This window comes from Myotis lucifugus, unplaced genomic scaffold, assembly GCF_000147115.1.
Source record: "Myotis lucifugus unplaced genomic scaffold, Myoluc2.0 scaffold_96, whole genome shotgun sequence".
Classification (NCBI taxonomy): Eukaryota; Metazoa; Chordata; class Mammalia; order Chiroptera; family Vespertilionidae; genus Myotis; species Myotis lucifugus.
Genome location: NW_005871144.1, coordinates 1,021,645 through 1,027,233, shown reverse-complemented (window position 1 = coordinate 1,027,233; position 5,589 = coordinate 1,021,645). Strand labels below are relative to the sequence as shown.

Genomic DNA, 5,589 nt, shown 5'->3' with positions numbered 1-5,589 from the left:
TTTCTTTTTTTTTTAAAGTAAAGAAACGGAGAGCTCTGTGGGAGATGAGCTAAGCCACGGGGTGCATTACTTTCTGTGGCACCCCCTCGGGCGCTCTGGCTCTGGGTGCTCTGTCCCTAACTGGGTGAGACAAGAATGCCATTGTTGCTGTCACCACAGCTCTGGGGATGAAGAATAGTAACCGTCTTTATTTTCACATCCAGCATAATCTCTTTATTCAAGGCCTACTTTTCAGAAGGTCTCCATTGGAAAAGCCCCGTTTAGTCATCGGGAAGAAAGCCGGAGCAGGGGGAGCAGAGGAGAGTGGGGTGCCCAGCTGCGCGCGCTGTGCACAAGGCCGGGCAGTCGGGTCCTCCCCTGCTCCAGGCCCTCGGGTGACAAGGTGGTGCTGTGGCTCCCGGGGGGTGGGGGTGGGCACAGAGGCGAGAGCCTGACTGACAGCAGGCAAACCCTGGCTCCCCACACACTCATGGGGCTTCGAGCCAGTTACTTAACTTCTCTGGGCCTCAGTTTCTTTCCTGTGAAGTGAAAAAACAATAGAACCTGCCTCCTAGGGTCCTCGTGGGGAGTGAGTTGGTTTTTACAGGGTTCTCAGGGCTGTGTTGGGCATGTAGGAAGCACTGTGTGCGTGTTTACTATTTTGATTCCCAAGACTCCAGGGGAAATCCAGTTACTGGCAGAATGGTCTCCTTTACGTAGACATAAACCACGAGAGACTAGCATTTAATATACGTAAATCTCAAGTCACATAAACAGATCTTTTAAAAGGCACAATTCCTGGTGACACTATAGCGGACACACAAAACAGAAGTGACAACACGACATATAGGACTCCACAGAGCCATTTCAAGGCAAAAACCGAGTTGACCCAGCAGGAATAAGGTTGTGCCATGGCCTTGTGGGTCCTGCCTTTCAGGACTCAGGTGTGGATGTGCTTCTTACGATGGCCCCAATGAGATGGACAGACTTTCTCCCCAGATTCCTGGGTTCAGAGAAGCCCACAGTTCACCACGGCAGTTTGCTCAACTCTAATTAGGAATCTGATTGCTGGTTGGCCTTGCACAAAGGACTTTTAATTAGGGCTGAGAACGCTTAGAAAAATCCACTTGGCAAGTCGACTCCCTCCCTCTATCTCTTTTTTAACATCTTGCCAAGATCATAAGGAAAGGGGGAGCTTAATTACAGTTGGTGTATATATCTTTAAGAAAAAAAATACATTAAGTGCTTTAAAATAGGCTCTCTTGGCTCTGTGATCACAAGGATTTTACTCACTTCTTATCCCTGATTGGTCTCATTCTCAGTTACAGATGAATCAGACACATTTTGAGCAGCTTTAAGATTTGCTTTTCATCCAAAGCCAAGTAGGCAAATGGCAGTGAATTCACAAGCTTTTCCAAATGATCTCATAGGTTCCTCTGGCTCCACTGTGGGGGCCGTGTGCACTCTGCAATGCTGTTATCTTAAACACCCCCGGCTTCCTTGTGTCCAAGAAGAGGCTGCAGCATAGGGCCCAGCAAGGCACTGCACTGTCTAGAAGGCAAGTGTGAGTCCCTTCATATGTGCGTGCGATGCGGCCAAAAATTGGAAAAGGAGAATCAAATAAGCACATGAAAGACCCTGAGCCGGAAGGGTGGGCCGGAGGAGGGAGGGTGGACACGGAGCCGTGGAGGTGCATACTGTCCTTAAAGCCCTCTCGAGAGCATCCTCTCTCTCAATGCATCCGTCGAGCCCCCTCTCATTAAGTCTCCCAGCCTGAAAACAGGTGACCCACGCTCCCCTTCCATCCATCTGAACCTGGCCCTGGCAGCCAGTAACTTTTTAATTATTTATATGAAATATCTGATAGGACATGGAATAGCTGAACCCGGGCTAACATATGCTCCAGGCGACTCTGTGAAGCTCAAATCAGCCACTCGGATGCATGAGATTTTCCAAGAGAAGTTTGATTTTTCCGATCCTTTAGTCTCTGCCTTTTTTTTTCTCCAAGTCTTTGTGTCTCGGAGCTAAGGGTCCCTTTCATCTAATCTCAGGAATGTGAAGCTCTGCTATTGAATTACATTTCTTCACTTACTATTTATGTTTGATGCGAAAATAAGAAACCGGGTAGAAGCAGAAGATGCTGTCACTTACGTCTGAAGGGATATGCCGATCATTCCTGAGCCCCGTCCAGCCCTTTCACACTTTTTCAACATGCGGCTTCTGTGCAGACTCTTGAGCTTGGCTCCGTGAAATTACCTTAAAATTCGGGCACATCCTCTCTGTTGGGCTTATGCAGCTAGTGGTCAATAGCAATTTTAACGCCTTCTGCCTTTTGACAGTGATTTTCAACCTTTTTCATCTCACAGCACACAGCAACGAATCACTAAAATTCTGCGGCATACCAAAAAATATATTTTTACAGATCTGACAACAGAAAAAGGTATAAATTTGATTCATTCACACCAGACGGTTATTGTTGTGTTGGCTGTTTTCATTTTTTTAATTTGACAATCTAAGGGAAAAGAGGTCAGTGCCCCTGACTAAAAGGTCGGGTATTGCATGTTTTTAAAAATCCTTGTGGCCCTAGTCAGTTTGGCTCAGTAGATAGAGCGTCGGCCCACAGACTGAAGAGTCCTGGGTTCAATTCCAATCAAGGACACGTACCTCCTTTACAGGCTCGATTCCTGGCCCTGGTCGGGGCTCGTGCAGGAGGCAACCGATCAGTGTGTCTCTCTCACATCGATGTTTCTCTCTTTCTGTCTCCCCCTTTTCCTTCTACTCTCTCTAAAAATCAATGGAAAAATATCCTTGGGTGAGGATTAACAATAAACAAACAAACAAATAAATATTCTTGTGGCACACCACACCAGTTGAAAATCACTTAGACAATTGGTGAGTGGCAGAGGAGCCAAGCTGCTTCGAAATTGTTCCCACATTGGGAATACACGATGGCTACTTGACTACTTTCAGACAAAAACATCTTTCTAAGGTTGTTATAATTCTGTAGTAGCAACCGCAACAAATACATTTAAAGATTGTATGGTGAAATGTCACTGGACGAAAAGCTAAGATAAATTCTAACATCTACGGATATATGGAGGGAGAACGGCTTTCTAATTCAAGCCAGGTGAATTTCCAAGATATTCGGTTGCTTTATCACACACCAGATGTATGTTTCTCCTTCACATTGTTTTTACCCTGTCTTAGAGATCAGACATCTATTCATCGCCGTTATAATTTTTGTGCTATTAAAAATAATCAGGCTTATGTGTTACCTTCTTTCCCAACTGCCAACGACGCTCTCCAGAACTTCGCACGAGCTCTGCTGATGAGCTGGAGAGGGAAATGTCATTATCCTCGTTTTATAGAGGGAGAAGTCTGAAGCACAGGAGGCTGTTTTGCCTAAGGTGGAAGTGTTGTTTTAATCCTAGACCTTTATTTTTATCTCTTCCTGAGGGTGGTAATGAGCTCGGAGGATTCATCAGGACGAACCCTTGTCTGAAGACTTGTTTATAAAATTATTTCAATAAAATCCGCAATCAGATTGGCTGGGGTGGGTCTTCAAACCCAGTGGCTTCCCTAATGAGCACACTCAGCAGGGTGGCAAAACCTCGTTACTAGCTGGCTTCTCCCACACTCTGTTGAGGCAGATGATGAGGGCTGGTGTAAGTTTATTAGTAATACAGACCAAAGCCTTAAGAGCTTTTATACAAGAATCTGGTTTCTTTTTCATTTGTTTAATTATTTAGAAAGTTAGGTTGGAAGATGCGTGTGGAGCAGCTAATAGCGTGACTTCAGAGAGGAACGGCTTGGCACATCCCACTCATTAGCTCGGAGGTTGCTTCACCTTGGACTCAGTTCGTTGCTGTCTCCTAATTTCCCTTCCTGTGGTGGTGCTGTTTGCCTCTCTAATTCCTATCTGCCTCCCGAATCAACTCACACACTGAAGTTACTATACAAAAGACTGAATTTTCAAAGTAAGAAAGAATCCAGCAGGAGGCTTCTGGATACTCATGGGCCTGGGGGCCACCATGGGTGGCTACTGGGTGGTAGCGTTTGTCTTCCACATATGTGATGTTTTGAAACAGACGCTTTGGTTATTTTCCACAGACATCACCACTGAAGACGGGAGGCCCACTCTGGACCATTGTGGGGCTAGGTTGTCAATGGCCCCTCACCCCAAGGTGGGAAAGTGCTTCCGAGTCCTAAAGATCCACCACTGCTGCAAATAAAGCCACACACACCAAGTTGGCTCGGTTGTCACTATGCTGCCCTTGAAATGGGAAGAAGGCGAAGTAGGATAGAGCTCACCATTGCCTAATGCAAGCTCAACTAGTCAGGATTGCTATTAGACTTTGTACTTCCTATTTGAAAACTGCTTTTGGTACAGATGGGGGGAGTTACAATTCATTTCCATCTTATTCATTTTTGTTATCTTTATAGCATTTTCAGTTTTCCAACAGAATTTCTGATTTGCAACTGATAAAGCAATAATGCATTCTCATTGTCAAGAATTTCGATAAAACAACCCTCATCCAAGGAGGTGTCATTGATTCCCTGTCTTTGGACAAGTAAGAATTGAAGGCAAAGAAATGTGGATTTTGAGACATCTGGGACAGCTTGCTCCCTGCAGGCTCAAGATCAACATCCCATATAGAAAGAAAAAAAAAAGAATTTAGATAATACAAAACAAAAAGCATTGGAAAGAAACTTACATTATCCATAATTGCATCATCCAGAAAATTAATGTCAACATTTGGCCTAAGCCTTCCCAGTCATAAATAGATACCTTTTTCATTTAGAATTAGTCTGTGTATAGAATTTAGACCTTGCTTTTCTTTTCCATTTGACATTATTTCTTGAGCATCCTTCTATGTCCATAAGTAGTCTTGGAAAATATGATCTTTATCAACTATATGAATTGCATTGTTTGGTGTACTATGATTTATATACCCATCTCCCTAACGTTGTTAATATTTAGGCTGTTCTAATTGGTAGTTAAATCATAAAGAATTCTGTAATGCGCATCCCTTTAGAGCACACATCTTTATTTTTGGAGAGACAGACTCCTCAAATGGAACTAATGAGTCAAACCTATTAACATTTTGAAAATTCTGTTTTCTAAAATCATTGTAGCAATTTATATCCTGATTACTATGCATAATGGTACCCTTCGAATTGAATCTTTGTCTAAATTTTTTTAAAATTGGATAAATGTTTACCTCTGTTAATGGAATCTTATTGTATTACTAGAGGCCCAATGTGCGAAGATTTGTACAAGAATGGGCCTTCCTTCCCCTGGCTGCCGGCACTGCCTTCGCTCCAGCTGAGCCGCCTTTCCGCCTTCCCACGCTGCCCAGAGGCCCGTATGCAAATTAACCCGCCACCTTTGTTGGGTTAATTTGTATACTCACTCTTGATTGGCTGGTGGGCATCATGAAGGTATGGTCAATTTGCATCTTACTCTTTTATTAGTGTAGATTTTTTAAAAAAAATCTTTATTGTTTAAAGTATTGTATTGTTTTTTTATTTGAGAATTAGCTATTTTTAACAGCTTCATTGAGGTATAATTTATATACCATAAAATCTGATGATTAAGGTACAATTCAG

The 5,589-nt window shown here is 43.4% G+C and overlaps 1 non-coding gene across 1 annotated transcript; it reads left to right on the top strand.

The window, feature by feature from the left end:
- Positions 1-4,507: 4,507 nt before the first annotated feature.
- Positions 4,508-4,636, top strand: LOC111826688. The gene has a single exon (XR_002830047.1). It is a non-coding gene; the product is annotated as a small nucleolar RNA SNORA38 (small nucleolar RNA).
- The last annotated feature ends 953 nt before the right edge of the window (positions 4,637-5,589 follow it).